This window comes from Ochotona princeps, chromosome 3, assembly GCF_030435755.1.
Source record: "Ochotona princeps isolate mOchPri1 chromosome 3, mOchPri1.hap1, whole genome shotgun sequence".
NCBI classification, from domain to species: Eukaryota; Metazoa; Chordata; class Mammalia; order Lagomorpha; family Ochotonidae; genus Ochotona; species Ochotona princeps.
This window is the reverse complement of record NC_080834.1, coordinates 82,676,488-82,698,458: the sequence shown is the minus strand read 5'-3', so window position 1 is coordinate 82,698,458 and position 21,971 is coordinate 82,676,488. Positions and strand designations below refer to the sequence as shown.

Genomic DNA, 21,971 nt, shown 5'->3' with positions numbered 1-21,971 from the left:
AATTCAGTTTCCTGGTCTGTTAAAGGTGTTGTGATGATTGACATTGTGTAAGTGAAACAATATGCCTGGCCTGCATTATTATCCAGAAAAGAATGCTTTATTTAGTAAAGTGAATATTGACCTAAGTTAGCAACAGAAAAGCCAAATGTCACTCTATCAGTACCACTATTTTAGTGACTTCACTTGAATGAGTTATGGTCTCCAGGCATCAACTTCTCCATTTAGAGAAAAATCTATGCTCAACCACCTATAAGGCCTTGAATTCTCTGATTTTTTCTCTATAACAGAGGGAGGAATCTCTGGCTAATTTTGAATAATAATTGAGTGTTTTTTAGATATATGTAAGCTTTTGTCTGAAGCTTTACCAACTAAGCATCTTTTTCCATCATGACTGCAATGTGGAGGGACAATCAGAGACAACCATCAACTCTTTTTTTTTTTAAAGATTTATTCATTTTATTACAGCCAGATATACACAGAGGAGGAGAGACAGAGAGGAAGATCTTCCGTCCGATGATTCACTCCCCAAGTGAGCCGCAACGGGCCGATGCGCGCCGATCTGAAGCCGGGAACCTGGAACCTCTTCCAGGTCTCCCACGCGGGTGCAGTGTCCCAATGCATTGCGTCCTCAACTGCTTTCCCAGGCAGCAAGCAGGGAGCTGGATGGGAAGTGGAGCTGCCGGGATTAGAACCGGCGCCCATATGGGATCCCGGGGCGTTGAAGGCGAGGACTTTAGCCACTAGGCCACGCCACCGGGCCCGACAACCATCAACTCTTGAAGTCTCTAATGACTCCATAATCTCTCAGTCCTCTTTCAAACCAGTTCTTACCACCTTCCTCTCTGGAGCTCAGGCCAACGTACAGTTTAAGGCAACTAAAAAAAAAAAAATGTCTTTGATAAACAAATATTTTCCACTTACCTTACTCACTTTTCCAAAGTAACACCTTTCTGAACATGTCAGGTCTGCAGCATTCAGTGTCTTCATCTCTAAAAAATAAGTGGAATTTAGGAGACAGAAGGAACAGTAGGTGGGAGCAGGGTGCGCATAATGACATGAAGGGAATATAACTGTAGAGGGATGTGTCTGCCAACCTCCAGGGGGTGTTATGACCATGATATGGAATTGAGCTCCATGCCTTAGAAGGGCTTATTACTTCTCATTCCGTAAGAGGAGATTCCTTGTAATCACATTCACCATGATGGCCTAAGGTCATTGGCTAGCAAAAATGATCTGGTGGTTTGCATTTTAAGATCTAGATCTAGGATCATAGCTGGTAGTTATAATCCACTGCCCACTCCCAGTTCATTTGGAGTAAATAACAGGGACTAAATGAAGAGATCCCCCCTCTAACTGGGGTGAGAGGGAATAATGTTTGTGTGTAGGTCCTTTGCTTTTGTCAAGCTGCATGGAATCCACATTCTGCTAGGTCTGCAGCTTCATACCACTGACTGGAAAAGATCTCACCTGAAGTGCACTGGTGACCATAATGAGGAGACACAGGCAGCAACTGAAGTGGTTTCTTTGCTGATCTAAACTTAAATTGATGTTCTGAATGATAGGTGAGGCACAGGCAGGAAAAAGGAGAAAATAAATAGAGGCACATATGCTGAAACTGCAATAGGAACAGACAAATCTTTTAAAAATGAGTAAAGATTAGGAACTTTGATGATCAGATAGTTTAGTAATAATGGTAAATGTAGTTGGTCCATTGATCGCTTCTTGGCCTTTTGGCTAAGGTCAAGTGTAGTTGGTCCATTGAACGCATGCTATTAAGCTGATTTTGTAAACAGTGGTGGGGAATTTGGATGTAATACATATTAGGGAAGATCAGTCCTTAACTATAGAAGAGTCCTTAGATACACTCCTAGATGAGGAACTTTTTTATAGAAGTTATGTGGGAGAGGAGAATGTACAGCTGTCACTCTAATCTGTCTTGAGCCCAGGAAAAAGTGAAATTTAGAATATGTGTAAAAGATGCTTATTAGTGATGCGAAGGACAAAGGAAAAGCAGAGCTATTAAAGAATCCTGACATGTACTTGGGAGAGGCAGAGCACGGCCAGTGGAGGTCAGGGGAGTTTATAGAGAACAAAAGGAGAGGAATGGTAGCAAGCATTTTGAAACATTGATCTTTAGCTATAATGATTAATAACGCGTAAGATATTAACCTGAGGTTAAACAGATAGTGCTAGGCAAATCCTGTAGAAACAGTTAATAAACAAGTTTGTACTGAATCTTTTATGATAATTTTATGATAGTTTCTATCAGGCCACCTTTCAGAAGAATGGTTTCTACGTAACCTCCTGTATGAGATACTTATATTTTGTAAAGATTGACACATGTCACTTTATTTTGATTCTGAGAATTCTTACATTCCTTTCATGCTAGCTATAGATGGTTGCTTTGGCTCCTGCTTCTCAGAATTTATTCAGAATCATCTATTTTTGGTAGAGGTTTTCTGTAATCTTTATTAGCAAATTAAGATCACTTTAGCTAATGCAGAAATTCCAGTTCAGTGTGATTTGATAGGTTATGGCATTGTATAAGGTAGTTTTGTGAATCCTGCTCAAACCAGTTATCTCTAAAGGGAATGTCACCTAGGACGTTGCTACATCTGTTTTTGAAATACTTTCTTCAAAATACTCCTCTTATTGTTTCCACAGTACTTTAGTTATTTTGAATCCTTTTTTTGCATTGTATTAGAATATAAAACCAGTCTTTTCTCAGTAAACTAAATGATGTAATAGAATATTTTATTGATTCATCATTTTAGTTCGGTTACTAGCTTTTATTTATTTTTACACATGATTTATAATAGTCTATTTCTATGCCAAATTGTTAGTATGACATTATTAAATTAATATCAATTACACTTCATTCATCTCCTTGTCTAGGACGTGGCTATGAAATGTGAAGCTCAACTTTAGTGCCAGAGGCTTCACATCTTCCCACAAAGGTTTTTGTTTGTTAACTTGTTTTCAGTCATAATTGTATTTCTTAATTATAAACAATTTCTCAAAGAAAAGGCTTATGTAAGTATTCACTAAGAATCATACTTCATATAATACTCTGGCTTATTCCTCACTGACTTGTACTCCTAAAAATAAAATCTAACACCCCCCCCCCTTTTTTGAGTTACAGTCATTAGGATGCTTTTTTAAAGAAAGGAATGAGCATCACAACAAACATGTCATGGGACATCCTGGTCTTTTTGGAAACAGAACTAGTTATCTTTGTGTTGGGACTCAGATTAGGTATTTTAACATTTTACTTATTATCTTAGTCATGTTGAAATAAAAAATTAATCTCTCCAGGGACTTCCATTATGTCAAATTGAAACATTGTCTCTCTTGACTGCTTTGGGCAACTGCATGTTCAGAGCCCCTTTACCTCATTTCTCAAAGTGCTCTGTGAGGCTGTGTCTTCTACCTTTTTTCAAGCCTGTTTCCGTTGTTGATGACAAATTTCACATGCAGGGGTCAGGCTGGTTCCATGTGTACACAGGAATCCCCAAACATTTGGCAATGATTTATTCATGAGTTTGATTTATTTAAAACATTATCAATACCGAGGGCTATTTGCTACCTGAAATGTGGGCATGCACACCTGTGGTTGTGAAGTGGAATTATTTTCTTGAGACATACACACGACCACCACACACATATGGGATAAGGGTCATTTAATAACAAGAAGATTTTCTTCTTAAAAATGTCCATTTACTTCAAAAAACATGGTAGTGAGGAGCTCTCAGATTTGCACATTAGTTAAACTTAGCCTTTTGAGACTTTTGATTTGTTCTTGGCAGGAGTGTAATGTTCCTCCCAGGAGACCGGGGCACATTAATTCCAGGGCATAATTCAGACCATCTTGCAACCATGGGAGAGAACATTATGACATTAGATCTTATTGTGAAACCCTTACTCCTCCCCATCATCTATCCTTACCACCTTAGCAACAATTTTAATGTCTTAACTCCCATGAACATTCATGCTAGACTTGGGTTCAGGATAGGAAGGCAAGAAATTGCATGAGAGTTTTCCCCCATGGCTTCTTTATCCCTCCTGTTTACAACATCCAAGACACCACGAACAGTCTGTGCTTTACATGGCCTAACCGTGGTTTGCTTCTTGATGGACTTTCCTCTTCTTGGAGTATTTCCGCAATTCTTTCTCTTCTCTGATTACTCCACCCAGAAGGGATCTATGCTTTTCCAGCCCCATGATGCCATTTCTTTCCATGACTCAGAATCCAAGGGGTCAGTATATTTTGCAAGATAATAATTTATTACCATCTCCTATAATTATTCTAGATTGTCAGCTGAGCAAGAGATTGTGTAGTTTCATACTCCAACAACCTTTCAGCCAATGCTCTTTGTTTTCAAAATAGCTATTCACTGAATTAATACATCAGGGAAGACAAGGAAAGCAGTGATAAATAAATAAGATTGTTAAACAGGAAAAATTTAACTACAATATCTAGTGTCATGGAATGCTCATCAAAGTGTAGTGATTCATTTTTGAATTTGAAATAAAGGAAGCGTACATGTTTAAAGGGCATTTTTTGCTAGTAAAAAGTCATTGAGGGATTAAATATTATTATAGTGACCCTTATTACTGAAAATTGGCATTTATGCTTAAATGGCACTCTATACAATTAGATTTTTCAATAACATATTGGATGAATACCCTATTTTGTAGGTTAAATTTGAGATTATTTAGAATGAAGAATGAATGGAACAAAGCAGAAAATTCCAAGCTAAAAATATAACTATTGATTTGACATTAAGTTTAATGACACACAAGAAATGAGTGCTGTAAGCAAAGAAATAATAAAACAATTCTTTGTTTTCAAGCTGCTGCCATAGATTTAAATTTATTTTTGGATTAATTCCTGGAGTTCATCTCATTTGAATGTTTTATGTATGGAAAAACTTTCTGCCCTTTAGAGATGGTATAAGTGGTTCAGATGCCAAAACGTAGAAGGAAAGCAAAAAATCATGAGGGAGAAAACCATATGACTTGACAAAGTATGCAATCATTTATTCACCTATACTTTCTGACTGAGTAAATTCATTTTTAAGTCTATGGATATTATATGGCTTATGGTAAATAAGCTATCATTGAAACAGTGAGTCCTCCTTCTAAGTATACTTTCATTATAACATAGTTTCATTATGTTAAACTGTGTTTATTCATTTTCATTTTTATTGCACACACACACACATACATGTGCATGTGAGGAGGGAGGGAGGTCTTCCACCTACTGGCTCATTTCACAGGTACCCAACACAGTTGGCCTGGGTTAAGTTGAAGCCACATGTGTAAAACTCAGTCAGTCTCTTACTTGTGTCCCAGGGACTCAAATACTTGAGCATTCATCTGCTGTCTCCCAGGGTATACATTAGCTTACACCTGATGAGAAACCAGATAGCCAAGATTCAAACCACATACTCTGATATGGGGTGAAGGAGTCCCACATATGCTAAAATACCCAAGCAGTCTGTAATTTTAATACACAACTGTTTTGAGAATTCCTTACCTGCAACTCCCTTGTTATGGGAAAGAGAGGGAGACTGACCGTTGGTTTGAGTATTATGTAATCTCACCATGCCTATTGTGGTAACTGAGGTTACTGTGGCAGCTTTTCCCCTGACATTCATGCTAGGCATAGGAGAACTTTTTATTTTTAACTGCATTCTTATATTTTTCATTTATTTATAAAGAACAATTACTCAAAACAATTCTTACATGGCTCTGTATAAAGCAGAACAAAAGTTCCTGTTCTGCTTTGTGTTTGTCTGCATGATGGGGTCTTGGAACCAAGAGAAGGAAAGAAAAAATGCTGTTGTGAAGATACAATTGTAGCTCCTGCATGAAAGAAGCTACAAATATCATCATGTAGTGCCATCAATAGGATGAAATTCAAATAATAAGAGAGGGCATTACTGGGGTCAGTAGGATGCTAAAAACCTGGCACCTCAATTGGAGCCACTGCCTGAAGCTATGAGACCAATATTTCAGGAGACAAATGCTACTGGACAGATAGATTGTTGATCTCAGTTCCTGGGAGGTGGGGAACATGTCACGCAATGTACCACTCCACAAATGAACAGCAAGCTATTAAATGGAACTTGGAATTAAATGACCTGCCAACATGGGAAAGTATAATGGTTTATTACAAGTCCTCAATAGCCTTGATGAAGATTCAAAAACAGAAGCTGATGTGTTTGAGGTAGGGATTCACCTGCAACCCATATTTCTACTCTACAGAAAAAAAGAAAGCCATTCAATAGCTTTTAATGCTTAAAGAATTGCTTTTATATTTAACGATTTACAAATTTAATATCCATGCATATATTCTATCATAAATTAATTTTATATTATAGAGCTATAAATCAATGTTCACAAAAATTTGTATACAAAGAAACATGTGTATGTTGAATTAAACTTCATTATTTCAGTCTGCATTTTGTGGGCAATTTCATGCTGATAAAATTGAGATCATAACATAAAAGTCCATAATGTCACTTAAAGGCTTCTGTGTGAGAAATGGTTACTGTTGCAAAAAGTAAAATGAATAGTCAATGGCAAAATAAGTGTCTTCTTACGTTTATTACACGTATTTCACTTTACAAAAGTAGCGTCTGTCTTATAAAAAAAAAGAAAAAAAAGGCATGGAAAAATGCTAGAAGAAATTTAAGCTAGGAAGGTTAAGTATGAGATCTCTCGGGGCAGCAGAGTTGGAGTGTGCATCAGGGAAGGTTAGCTGAGAAGAGCAAGTCAATGCACAATGCCATGTGCTGCATCACTCATGATAGCATGTCTTTCCTTTTGGAGGTGGAAAACTTAAAAAAAAAAACAACCAAAATCTGAAAACAGCAACAGAAATAGTGATTTAAATTAGGGGCCTTTGGAGTTGAGATCACAAAGCAGCGTTGTTGATGGATTCACCCCTACACACCAGCCTCAGGACACTGTGCTTAAGATAGAAGATCTAGAAATCAGAGGGATGTTCGTGAGAGCAGAGAGCTCAGAACACATTCTTCTATATATTTTTTAACGTAATAAAACTCTGAGATGTTTTATGCATATTCATAGGCTGTCTTGATGAATAATTGACGAGAAGGCCTGGGGCAGGTGGTTGAGAATGAAAAACATTTAGCGGGGAGCAGAATAGAAGTCTCACACTAGCCTGCGTCCTGAGGGGAACAGAAGCAGAGAGGAAAGGGAGGAGGAGGTGCACACAGAAACACTGCTGAATGTCATCTGCACAGTGCAGCTTTCTTCATTTGCATATTTAATTGCTTCCTGTCTTCAGCAGTTGGGCTTCAGGATTCTGTGCATCTGGGAGTGTGTGGCTGAAGCCAATCTTATGGGTGTCCTCGGTTGCTGAGAAAAGGGCACTTCCATTAGTTCTTGCTTCTCAAGAGGCTGGATAAACAGATTTGTTCTTAAGACCTGGTTAGTACTATGATAGTAGAAAAACTTACAGAACATCACTTCAGTAATTGGCTAAAAATATTGTTATTCTAAACTCCACTACATCAAAATGCTTTGCATTTATATGGCTGTTATAGTTTTAAAGGTTCTTTCACTAAATCATCTTAACACATCTCTGGTGTTAATTAGCATTGCCTTCTTTATTTTTTTGTATGAAGGCATTAAAATATAAGATGGTGTGTGAGTTTTGCAAGCATTCTATATGATAGAAACCAAGTTTTACCAAGCCCTCTGGCCTGCTGTCCGGAGATGTCTCCTCTGTGCCATTGGCTCACGCTATTGGAATACAGTCTATGCTGGACAGTTCCACATATGTTTAGGTGCATCCATAGATCTTGGCTTGAATTCTCAATGTTACCACATGAAACTCTGATGATGCTAAACATGTTGAGGGGTCTTACTGGACTATGTAAAATACAAACATTAAAGTGCCATATGATTATTCACTATTAGCAGTAGTAGGTATAGTCTTTAGAATTCCAAATAACACATGTTAGTTCTTGGAGAGTAAGCGAATAACACAGAGAAGGAGAACACCTTAATTCTCTTGAGAGTTCAAAGCAGCAACAAACAAAAACAAAAAACAGATGGATCTCACAGGACATTTTACAATTAGTCTTTTGTATTCATAAATATATCTGAGCAATTGCAGGCATGGTTGAAATTACTAATTGCAACAGAGAAAGACAGGACATATAAACTGTCAGTGATACAAATGACTGAATGAAAAGTGGCAGAAGAATTTGAGTCATCAGGACATTTGTTTTCATTATTATGAGCCCCTACGCCCCAAGCACCACATTGTACTTTGTGTTTGTCTAAACACAAGAGCTGATATTGGAAGCTCAGTTCATATGGAGTATGCAAGTACTCCGCGCCAATGTTAATTCATCATCATGATTGTTTCTGTGCAGAAGATAATCCTTTATTTATGATTTGGGTAGTGAAAATCAAAGTAATATTTAAAAACAATGACAATGCTGGCTACTCAGTCTCATTTTTTGTTGTGGAAGCAATGATAAATAATAGATGAGAAGTTGATGCATATTTTAGCAGAAATGAATCATTGCATAAATGTTAACTACTTATTTATTAATACTTAACTAGTGTATATTGTACTTAATGACAAGTATGAAACCAAGTGAAGCTTTTTCTTTCTCCTCCATGATAATGTCAAAGAGGCCATGAGAGCTCAGCCAAATTTCTCAGCTTTTTAAACTACATGTGATTCTTTCCAGCGTCCTTTCACTAAACTTATGTATGAAGTTTCATATTGGGTAATCTTTTAAATGTGTCTTTTTTAAAAAGGTATAAGCAAATGTCCGTGCAAAATGCAGATATTTCATAAATTCTTACACATCCAGATCCCATATTTATGTAGCTTCACCACATTTATAGTTTCACCTTTACGTGGTGTGTAGATATTAGTAACTCCTTTCACTGACAGGGCAAATTTGACTCATTTCCAAGTAATTATTTGTTTACCAGTCACATCATTACTCACTTGCCGTTCTCCAGTCATTACTGCAAACCTGTTGATATTTGTCTTTCTAAGTGAGACTGACTTTTCTATTCCTCCAATCTCTCTTTTGGATCATTATTCCCCTGACGTATTATGCTTTTTATAAAGTAAATGGAGATTTAGTTAGAAATCAAGAAACTTTACAGTGAGGACAGCTTTAGCTGAAAGCAAATTGTTCTTACTGACAGTCTGACCCCCAGGAACTAAGCTAGAGTTAAATTTTAAAATGTTGTTCTAAGCTTTTGCAAAGCATTTTTTTCAACCCCCTGCTGCTTAATGACTGGTGTTCTGATGACAGAAGTGGCCCTTCCTCCTCAATGACTATTTTTCTAGTTCTTCCATTCATGCCATAATAAGCCACAATCAGTGACTACTACCTTCAAATTGCAATTTAAGTAGTAAATGCCTCTTCACTTGCACAGCGTAACCAAACATAAGTTGAAGATTTTTTGGTTAAAACATATCATTTTTTTCTCATACATAATATTAAAAAAAGTTACTTCTCTTGTTGGCTAGACTTTTTTGGGGGAAGATTAGTTGTTCACAGGTAACTGCCATTTCTTTGAAAAATACTTAATGCTTTATGCATCAGGTATTTTATTGTCACAGATTCATAAAGATTGGATACTGGTTAACATCAAGAATATACATAAGAATAACATTAAGTATCTAAGAAAAGAGTCATGAAATCCTGGTGAATTTCATATGATTTTTAACTAAGTATGGAATCTGTGCTTAGTTGCATACGGTAGTTTTTTGGAGCTCCTTGGGTGATTCTAAGGTATGAATCCATTAACTGCCTTAATGGATTGTTTCATACTTTTTTATTTAATGACTTGGATTCTGTTGTATACTTCAATCTAACTTAAAAAAATTCATCTCTGTTCAATCATTTATCCAAAGTTCTTTTTCATGTACTAACACAGGTGAATGTCCTTAATAACAAAAAGCCCCTCAAGTTTGTGATTTGAGCGCTCAGCTGGCTCTCATATGTGGTGTTTTCCTATACAACTGAGTATTATGTATGCAGAGATAATGAACTGGGTCTCACTTGCATCTTTGCCTATCCTGTTGAACAACCAATATGCCCATCTTGTTCTTCTGCACACTAGTAACAAGAATTCACGGTGGGCTACAAAACAAAACAAAAAAATACCTGCTTAGGTAAGAGTCTGTAGTGAAAAAGGCATGCAGTGGAAAATCATGCAGATTAAAAGAGGCAGGTAACCCAGCACTAGCAGACTGACACTGTCTTTCAGTACTGGTAGAATCCTGCTCTTTCTGCTTTGGTTTATCCTAGGGTATTTTTGTTGTCTCACTCTCAGTCTTGTGGTGGAATGTCTCCACTATTCATATGGTGTTTTGTTTCTTCATCATCATATCATTGTTAGATTTTCCCTTTTTTAAGAAAAGTTCATAATGGATTAAGTTCTGATTTCTCAAGCATTGCTGTATGAAACGATGGGATATAACGTACATGGTGAGCAATGTAAACTATATGGAATGTCTTCATACATTCATTTGCTAGCTGAGTAGAAATGTTGTTTCGCCATCCCATCCAAAGTTTCTTCTGCTAGTTTCTTATTAGTTTAACAAATGTTTACTGATTGCCATAGCTGCACTACTGAACTTATGAGACATAAGAACGTATTTACAAGAACTAAATCAATGCTTCACAACTCTGTATCAGCAGAACACATAAAAGAAACAACTGCTATTATTAATGCAAACAAATGAACCCTTGATGAAAATATTTCAAACGTGATTCCAAATTTCTGGACCATAAGTGTGTTTTACCTCTTCATACTCAACTTTCATAATCAAGCATCCTTCTAGAAGATGTATTTGAATCTACCAGATCCCAGGTTTTACCTTCTAGAGTTAACAGTTATGATTTCTATTTCGAATTTTGGCATTTATCAAAATTTTCAAATTTTAATACTGCTTATGACACTACCTTGCTGCACTTCCATATACATAACCCATCAGAAACAATGGGAAAGCAAAACCAAAGAAGGGGCGCGGGATGTGTCTCGGGCTTATAAGTTCTCACATTATTTAATAGCACAAATAATAAATAATGCTTATTTAATAGCAGCTGGGTAGAGTTCTCTAAACAGCAGTATATTATATTGTGTCAAATTAAGTGTATGAAAAATGTGCCCATAGCAACATATCCCACAAATGTGTTGTGACCTTTCATATAAAGGGATAATGAACTGAGATTATCATTGCAGAAGGTGCTAGTTTGACTGCCCTAGAGGCAGAAATTCTTTATCTGAAAAGTAAAAATAGTATGGCAACCCCAGCAGCAATAGAAACTTTGTGACAAATTGCTTCCTCTTCAGAGATGAAATTTAAGAGATGAAGCCATTTCTTGAAAAATCTAAGATTCTGTGCAGATAAATACTCATGTATTTCTTGATCAAACATTGATTGGGATGATTTATACCGAAGAGTGTTTGAATGGACAATGTCATTGTGTTTTTTAAAAGTTTGGTATTTGGTTATCATAAGTGAGATATTGGGAAAGAAGTAAAGAAACAGAAATGGGGAATGAAGTCACAGCCAAACTCAACCCTTAGTAGAGCCCAATAAATTCAAAGAAGGTGGCCATCTGCCCACATACAGATAGAGCAACAACATCTCAGAGGCTCAGTCCTTCATCAGACTGGGCTTTTTATAGTTAGGGCTCTACGGGTTTTCCAGGGGTGGCGGTAATTCCAAGAAAGTTTAAGAGTAGGCATGGGCAGTATCAGCTTTTCAGGAACTTTTATACCTTAGTAGGCTTAGCTCCTTGGGGGCAAGATAATTGCAAGGAAATGTAGAGTGGGGTCAGGGATAGGAAAGACTGATCTTCCTAAATTCTGTGCAATGGTTCCTGGTAGATTCTCTGTTTGCAGTCCTGAGACATAGGGCACAAGCTTGTATTCTTGCTCCCTTCATTTACTGGATATTAAGATTACAACAGTTTCTTAGGAATCTGGAAGACATTTGATTCCCCTATTCTAGGATTGTATGAATTAAAATGCATAGTTTTACACGTGTGATAGCTTGTGTGTTTGTGCTAATGTGTGTGTTTTCTCATAAAGGAGATGTGATTTATTGGTAAAATAAGGATCTTTACTTTGTTAAAAAGAGAGGTTCTGTGGAGAAAGTGGATTGTGATATTGACCGACATGAAAAATATTCCAAGATTAGCTTCATTTCATATGCTATAGTAATTAGCCTGTGATGATCAGAGTAGACTGAGAACTCTGGAAAAAAATATTGGAAGAAACGAATAGGCTTAAGGTACCACTGAGAAAGAATCCACAAGTAAATATTAATCATAACTCCAAGTACATTGCAGACTATAAAATGGACCATAAAGAATTTTCAAAGATCACATATATGACGTATAGTAAGAATACAGGTAATAAATAATAAGTACATTTAAAGCAAAAATCTGATGCTTGCTTTGGAAGCACATATACTAAAATCAGAATGATACAGTGAAGATTATCATGGCCCCTGCACAAGAATGACATGCAAATTTGGGAAGCGTCCCCTATTTGTGAATATTACTCAACCATTAAAAATAATAAAATCCTGCCATTTGCAACTAAATAGTCCCAACTAAAGACCATTATACTCAATATCTTTTGTCCTCTCTGATATAATGCAACCTTTATGCAAAATATAAGATCAATAGCCCTTTCAATATTGCCTTTTTGCTGTATCTCATGGGTTTTGATACTTTTATTTTCATTTTATTAAAGTAGTTTCTTTTCTGTTATTAAATTCTTCACTGACTCACAGGTCATACAGTAGCATCATTTTCTCCTAAAACGTTTTTTATTTGCCTTTTCATTTCTTCAGTGACACACTGGCCATTTAGCAGCATGTTATTTAACTTAATGGAATTGTAAATTTTTTAACTTTCTTCCTGTTAGTTGATTTTGTTTTTGGGTTTTCATTTAAAGGAATGTGTAGTAACTGTGTAATTGAGACTGTCATATGCAGATGTGAAGATACAGTGCAGTAGGTATTTCTACTTACAAATCACAGATAAACTCCCAATGAAACTATTTAAATACATCTTGACAATAGAATGATGGACTCTCTGCTATTGTCCATACCCCAAATAAATAGCAGAGTGATGGACTAAGGACTGTTTTTGAAGGACTACACCATTGTAATAATATAGTGGAAATCAGTGGAGGGAGAAGGGAGGGAATAAGGGAGAGGTTAATGGAAATCACAGAGTCTATGTAATTGTATCATAAAATAATAAAAAATAATCTGCAGTGGGTATATTGTAGTTGTTCTAGATGACAGAAGTAAGGCTGAAAAGGCCCATGGTAACATATTAAGACTGAAATTTTAAATTGGTTTTAAAAAAATAAATTAAATGGCTGAATCTCAGAGCAGGAATAGAGAGTTGAAGTCCTGCTCTGAAATTTCAACCCTTCTGTAAGATGCTGTAGCTTCTCATTACGGAGCATCAAATGAAGAAGCAAGTAAAATAGCACACAGGGTGGTCATACCCCATCAATTCATGAACTGATTTTTTTTTTAAGATAGAACCAAGTGATTTGTTCTAGAAGGCAAAGCTAAATATAGGGGAATTGAATGTTAAGGGATAATGGATTGTGAGGAAGAAACAAAGGAAACTTGTAGTCTAGAGTATGGAAACTTGTCAGAAAGACAAGAAAATGGTTCACATATTGAAGCTGAAGGGCATTTCCAATGTATCAGGTGAAAACTAAAAGGAAAATACTCATAAACCCACAATAAATCTCTGAGTGACAGACCAGCTGAGCTCTTAGGATTTACTGAGACCAACTATATATTGAATAGTGTAGTCATGTACTATGGTGCTTCTCCAATCTCCGTGAACTGTATTTTGTTGGAAATTACTGTCTCCTATTTTGCTAAAATTCTGCTGGTTTTTCTCTTTTACATAATTGAATAATTGTGGAGCTCAAGCCTATCTATTAAATATTTGGATCTGGCAAAATAGTGCTAAGTACTGTAAAATTTGAGAACAATAAAAACCATTTATAAATCAACACTTAAAGAGAAAATCCAGAAGAAAAGATGTTGATACCAAGAGAGTAGATAAATGCTAACAATTATGCACATAAATTCATCTTAAATTATTAAGTTCATTGGAAGCCAATTATATTTAATCAGGCCAACTAGACTCAATATCCAGTTTGTTCCTCAGTAAGGTGATATAAAACATGAGAAATTGTTGAGAAGAAAAAAAAGATAGTGACAATTTTGAAATTCTGTGTTAGATATTCAATTCCAGCAGTGCGATATCCATATACTGTCTAGATGTGATTTATGTGACATGTCATTTATTTGAAAATAATGCTAGATCTTTCCCAACTCTCTTGGAATAAGCCTCTAAGCTATACATTTGAATCTCTTATCCACGTGGCTTGTATACTTACATGGACATTCCTATTTACAATTTGATTTTATCTCCTGATCATGTTTGGGGGATTAAGATATGAAGAGGAGTATTAAAAATTACTCCATTGAAAAGTGTTAATTAAACTCAAGTTCAAACTTGGCTACTCACGACATTTTTAAAGTAATTATACTTTACTCTCATCTGTGCATGACAGCATCAGACTAGGTAATATCTGAATTATCTGTTATACCTAAAATGTGCTTGTTGCAGATTTCTCATTCACAGAGTAAATGAGACACTTTTTAAAAGTTAGCTTAGTGAATGTTTATTGCACCCGTGTCTAATGCAGACTTGCTGTTTTTCTGTTATTAGTTATTGTTTTTCTGCTAGAAATTTTAGATGTGTCTCTTTCCAAACACACAAACACTTGGTTTCATAAACTGTCACTGGATAGGTGCTTAAGTTCAACAATATAAGAGCTATTTGCTGCTGGAGATCTCTGTTGGTGCTCACCAGGGTTGACTTGTCAGTGATTGTCTAATTACCTATGCTTGAGACAGTTCCTTAGAAAGATCTTTGTAAAGAGATGGTAACTGGTGGTTTGATTTATGTCTCTTTTTCGTTCAATGTTTTCTTACATGTAGGTCATCTGTCTTTATTTCCCTTGTCTCTAAAACTTTGGTGATCACTACTCTGAGTAATTTTATAAGTATAAAAATGCAACGGTGTGGAAGTCAAAAAGTTACAAAAATCATATTTTGACTCTTCTTGGTTAAAAACACATTGAACTTCTGACTTTAGGGAATTTTCTGCAATATGTATGTTTCTTTTCCTGAATTACAACACAACATTTGCCCCCAAAATTGTACTTGTGATGCTTCTCTCATTTTTAATTATTATGCTTTCACCTATGCGAATAACCTTTGACAGTGCAGTGTCAACTCTTGCTATCATGTATCTTATTGTTATTTTCATATGCAACATGCATGCTGATACCAGATTATGAAAAATTTCATCAAAGCTTAAAAGTGTATAGACATACATATTTGTGTGTATGTATACATGTGTAATAGAGAGTAGTCAATTAAATTGAATTAGTCCTATACCCACACAGGCACAGAGCATTTCTGGAGACCCATACAATTCTTTTAACTGTAGCTATTAATTGAAAGTCAAAAATTTCATCTCTCCCCAGCATAATGTGAATTGCATTATTATTTCAATTCTCCATGATCATTTGCTGCCACTATCATGGCTTCTCTATGCCAACTGCTCTTTTACAGAGAAGTATATGGAGTCTAGCATTCTGCCTAAGGGGCAATAAAGAGTGGATATGGTCCATGAGAGGACCTTCATCTAAATTTCAGCTTTACTTATTGCCATGCCTTAATAACATTGATATTGATATCAAAAGCTCACCATTGTTATTTACAGTTATACCATTGGTAGCAACCTGTTGAATAAGATTACAGTGGAATATGCTATTTTGAAATCTCTGGATTTGGCACCCTTAAACATTGCCAAAAAACTTCTGTAGAGGACAGTAAGAAACACTCATATAAATGTATTAGTAACAAATTTGTCTCCATTTTTATGGTGAAAGCCATAGATCTACAGATTTATTTCAGAATGTTGTTTTGGTAGTCCACTGGCACAGTTCTATGTCAGTTGAATTATTCTTTTGAATTCCAGTCTGATTTACCCAAAAACCTCATGGAACACTCTAGTTTTAAGTTTTAACTAGATTTTATATTAAACAAGGGACAAATTAATATCCTTGGAAATCGGCAGAAACTTAACAATATATTTTCCAAAAGTGTTGTGATATTTAAAAATATTCCATAAAAATGTCAGTTTGCTCATTTCTAGCTATATCAAGAAACCAGTACATTCTCTTACAACTCAGTCCCGGGTACAGAGCATTTTGTAGAGGAGCCAGCACAACAGCTAGCCACATAACCAGACACAAATAAGCCCGGTTAAAGTATAATTATGGAAATGGGGCTGCTGCTCTCTATTTTATAGTCAAGATAACTGAGCGTTGATCATAACAATGCAGTTGTTTTCAGCTCTGTGTGTTTGCATAGTGTGTGTGTGTGTGTGTGTGTGTGTGTGTGTAGATATATGATATTTTAATGCTTTTTGAATGTTGAAATAATTTATTCAAGCCAAATACTCTTTCAAGAATACTAGGGGTGGACCCGGCGGCGTGGCATAGTGGCTAAAGTCCTCGCCTTGAACGCACCGGGATCCCATATGGGCGCCGGTTCTGATCCCGGCAGCTCCACTTCCCATCTAGCTCCCTGCTTGTGGCCTGGGAAAGCAGTTGAGGACGGCCCAATGCATTGGGACCCTGCACCCGCGTGGGAGACCCAGAAGAGGTTCCTGGTTCCTGGCTTCGGATCAGCGCAGCATCGGCCCGTTGTGCTCACTTGGAGAGTGAATCATCGGACGGAAGATCTTCCTCTCTGTCTCTCCTCCTCTCTGTATATCTGGCTGTAATAAAATGAATAAATCTTAAAAAAAATACTAGGGGTACATATATGATAGTCACTTGAAGATTAAGAATAAGTGATAATCCTTGCTAGTAATCTAACTTCTAGTCTGTGAGTTGTTCAATCTTTCCCAGTTGTTTTTTTCATGTGTCCAAAGGTTTCCATGTGGTATGTTATTGGCCTGTATGCATGTATATGACATTAACCAAGCACAATTAAAGCTTAGTTGGTCTGTATTCTTCCCTAGAGATTCATAAATGCAGAGATGAGTTTATATGTTTCTTTTCCTACCATGTTATTTTCAATAGCTAATATATCTTTTTATGATCTGATATAAATCATCCTTTTTCTCTTCTTTTGCAATGGATGTTGAAATTTCTGGAAGGCATATAAAGATATTTGCTTAAAGAAATGCAGAATAATGTGATTACATTGTCTAAAGAACTGAACTTGACAAGACCAGTTCCTGTCTGGAAGGTGGACCTTATAGATCAGAAATTATGCTGAATAAGACAGAGAAACTAACTGCCAGGTCTGTTTTGCAACACTTGTAGGAATTAGGGAAGGGAGGTAGAAAAGATATCACTTGTGTCTACTAAGGCAGAGACATTTCACTGCTTGATATGGTTTTTCTTCCTTTCATTGGGATTCAGAAGCATTCTTTGGCAGCCTATCTTTAAATAAATAAAGGACAACTTGTGCATCACCCTTCCTAATATTCTCTTTCATATTTACTTTTTTCCGCCTTCTCCTCTGTATGTTTGCTTTCTCCTCACCTTGCCTCTCTCTTCTTTCTATTCCCCCTTTCCTTTTGTTCCACCTTTCCTAATCTTTTTAAAAGTTTTGTTGTTGTTTTTGTTTGTTTTTTCACAAAGACAGATATGTAGAGAGGAGGCTATACAGACAGAAAGATATTTTGTCCATTGGTTCATTCCCCATGTGGCTGAAATGACTGGAGCTGAGCTGAGCCAAAGCCAGGAGCCAGGAGCCAGGAGCCAGGAGCCAGGAGCCAGGAGCCAGGGACTTCTTCAAGGTCTCCCATGCAGGTGCAGAGATCCAAGGATTTGTGTCATCCTCTACTGTTTCCCTAGGCCACAAGTAGGGATCATGACTGGAAGTGGAGCAGCCAGGATAGGAAGTGGCACCCATATTGAATCCGGGCACATGCAAGGTGAGGATTTAGCCAGCAGGCTAAAACACTGGGTCCCCTACCTTTCCTAATCTTCTCAGGGGGTCTTTCTTCATATTTTCTAGAACACTTCCAAATATCACAAGTAGTCAAAATTATTTATGGTCAGAAATTAACAAATTTAGCTAAATATCACCAGCAGTATACCTCTGGTGTCTTACTTTTCAAAAAGGTTTATTTATTAATGTGAAAGAATTCCAGAGATAGAAGGAGACACAAAGAAGGAGCTTCAGTTTGCTAGTTCATTCTCTAAGTAGTCACCATGATCAGGGTTGATTCAGGCCATAGCAGGGAGCTCCATCTGGGTTTCATACATGTGCCACAGGGGTTCAAACCATTGGTCAATTTCTGCTTTCACAAGACAATAGCTTGGAGCTGATTACAAGTGAAGCAGCAGGGACTTGAACTAGCAGGGACTTAAACTAGCACCCATATGGGATGTTGGTGTTGCAGGTGGCGGATATACCTGCTATGCTGTTACATTGTCTACATTGTCCTTTAACTTTAGCTGACAATGTATTTTGCTTTATTCCTGAATATGCATTATAGAATTTTTTTTTCAGACCAGGGAACTGAAAGAATGATTTCTAGGGAAATATAGACTGATTGCCACATTTTGACAGCAGCTCATGAGGGATCTGTTGAGGTGTTATTTTAATCATTAGAAATTTATTATACTATTAATTATGAGATTTGGGGGTGGTGATAGATGGACATCTCTAAACAAGCGCTACTTATTGAGGAGCAAATTGGCTAGTGATTGTTCTTGCTTCTGCACATTAGAAACACATTAGCAGCATATTAAATACTGAAACTCGAGTCAACCCCAGAGGAATCAAATCAGAACATATGTCATTCCAGTATTGTATTTTTAGACATTTGTGATCAGGTGATTCTTATGTTGTAATAGGGTTACGAATCTCTACTGTGGAGAGGAAAGTTAAATCCTATCAATTTTACAATGTAGAACTAATCTGAATTTAAAACACCTTGCATCTTTACTGGGGCTGTTTTGTGTAAATGGGATTTCGGCTGAAATTAAAGCACTCCTTGCTTCCCACCATCAATTCATTATCTACCTAAGACTTTAACTCAGAAACCATAGCAGCCCAAGTGCAACCAGGAGTAGGGGTGTTCTTTCTCTTACCGTGTTTTGATGTTTCTTGTAGTTTCCATGCTTCTCATACCAGCAGGACCTCAAAGAGCTGAATATTTTGCTCATCAGAAGTAGATTTACATTGGTCAAATTTGTGATTGAGCTGATGTCAATAGTTGCTCAGGAGCTTTCAGAACAAACTGGGGCTTCAAAAGAAGGCAGGCGAGGCTAGTGTTACCACATAAAAAAGGAGAAAATGGTTACTGTCAGTTTTAAGTAATCGCTAATTTTCTGCTGCCTGTATGCCCTATGCAGTCATTAGAACATGTGTGTACATATAATTGTTACTTATCTGAAACTCAAATTTAACTGGATTTCCTATATTCTTACTTACCAAGTTAAAAATCCTTCTTCCTGATACTGAGAAATGAAAATAAGGTATCCATGTGCTCAGATGATAAGGAAAATAAAGGATAACAATGACACGATGGGATAAAGTAAAAGTGTTACAGGAGATTGGGAATTAGAGAACTAGGTATTAGTTGATTTCTTCCTCCCTCTCAAACTGAACACTGAAACAAATGAAAAGGTTTCCTTGATAACAAGTGGAGCTTCTGTTTTCTTAAATCGAACTTAGATCTAACAAAAGAAACTTGAATTCCATGCTTTGCTGTGGCAATGAAAATTCACAAAGAATGGTTCCCCAGGAAGGTTAGTGAGTTATCTGCTTTTAAGCCAAGATAGCTCAACAAGAGCAGGTGTTTTGAGTTCAGATATCAGTTATAATCCATTGAAACAATTCTGTACTGGGCACGTGTTGATTCACATTACAATGGATAGGAGCCTAGTAATTACAAACACTAGTTTATACTACCATAATAAAACAATTCTACTTTGTGAAAGTCACATTGGGAAAGTTTATCGAAATTGAAAATTGGTATTGAATATTTTCCTGGGAAAAACAAACTAATGATGTGCCTCTTTAATCTACCTTCCCAGGACATTTGAGCAATTCCTGCAGTCTTGTTTATAAGTTAACTAAGTGTTTTAACCTATTTTCTGATCGTCTCTAGTGATTTCCAGTCAACGGCAGCTCTTGGATGCAATCCATAATGCCAATCACTTTAACATATTTCAGCAGGAATCTATACCATTGTGGTCACCACAAGAATTGTGGTGAGGCCAGGAATTATTCTGATCATGTTTGAGGAAATTCTTTCCCATTGCTTTTTCAGTTCCTGCTACACTATTTTCTACTTAAAATTAATCATTTAGTCAGAAGTCAAATACATATACTGAAAGTTTTGTACAGTTTTATGTAGGATGAACACAGAATAGGAAAATATAATAAAAGATTAGGCATTTCCTTTACTTTTCTGTGTCCCAGACAATTAATGATACATGTTTTCCAACTCAAATTGGCTGGCTTCAGCAAACCTAAGGGACAGTTGGTTGAAATTTGCGACTGATGGCCACAGCAGTCTTAGGTCAGCAATGCTTGGCTTGGATGCTAATTTAAAATTAAAACTGCACTACTTCATCCTAGGCAAGTCCTCATCTGTGAAATGGGGATGCCATTACACTCCCAACATGAAGAGACATTGGAAAGTATGACAGTTACATGTTGAATTTCACTGTAAACGCTGCAGTGCAATGCTGCTTAAATGCAGTGGATTGATGTCACATTGGTGATGATAACAAAGGAAGTTAAATAATAACGTGTCACATACATACTAGGAGAAAGGCAAAGGGATAGGGAAATATCCCGGTTTTATTTAAAGTCAGTAATCAGATTTTCGATGTCATGAGATCATATGTGATATTAAACTACTGGCTGTGAATAATCAGAATTCATGGGCTGTTGTAAAACTCATCAAGAAGTTTATATTCAATATTCAATCCAGGAGTTTAAACAAATGTAGCAAAGTATGCAGAAACTACAAATCAAGGTTGTGTTAACCTTACATTACGTAAAGGTTACACAGCCATTTCTTCATTTAAGTGAGTGCACCACAGATTCAGCCAAACAGAGTATAAATACTTTTTTAAAATGTCTATATTGGGCATGCGCAGGGATTTTTTTGTATTATTTTCTATAAAATTAAGCATGGCACTGACATCATTTAGATAATAAAAATAATATAGAGATGGTCTGAAGTTGCAGTGAGGATGCTCATGGGTCCCATGCACATACTTTTTCATCTTGTGTGAGAAATTTGAGCATGTGTAAGTATTGGTAGCCTGTGGAGTTTAGAATCCAGACTCTCTCAAATATCAAGGGACAATGTCCTTTTCTTCATTTTTGCTGAGTCTTAGTGTTTTAAGCACATTTATACACATAAATGCATGTTTAGTAAATATTTGTGCTTTCAGTCTTAGTCTTTAGTCTCTATATATTATAGAATTTTTATAGTATGTGTGTAGTTTTATATCATCTGTGCTCTGAGGGCTTTTGTTTGTTTTAATATTTATGTATTTGTTGTTTTAAGGCAGAGTAATAGAATGACAGGGAGAGGCAGAGAGGAAAAGATATTTCTTCTGCCCATAGTTGAAACAGCCAGATCTTGGCCAGGCTGGACACAGGAACCCCATTCTCCAATACCATATACAGAGAATCATCACTTCTTCTGCCTTGCAGTCACATTAGTAGGGAACTAATTGGATTAGAAATAGAGCAGCCAAGACTGAAACCAGTACTCTGATGTCAGATGCTGGCATCAAAAGTGGCAGCTTAGCCAGCTTGGCCACATGTAGCACTATGT

The 21,971-nt window shown here is 36.5% G+C and overlaps 1 non-coding gene and 1 pseudogene across 1 annotated transcript; both read left to right on the top strand.

The window, feature by feature from the left end:
• Positions 1 to 1,714: 1,714 nt before the first annotated feature.
• Positions 1,715 to 1,893, top strand: LOC118758909 (U2 spliceosomal RNA; annotated as a pseudogene).
• Positions 1,894 to 12,477: 10,584 nt separating this feature from the next.
• Positions 12,478 to 12,580, top strand: LOC118758941 (U6 spliceosomal RNA). Its single transcript, XR_004995890.2, has one exon. It is a non-coding gene; the product is annotated as a U6 spliceosomal RNA (small nuclear RNA).
• Positions 12,581 to 21,971: the final 9,391 nt, after the last annotated feature.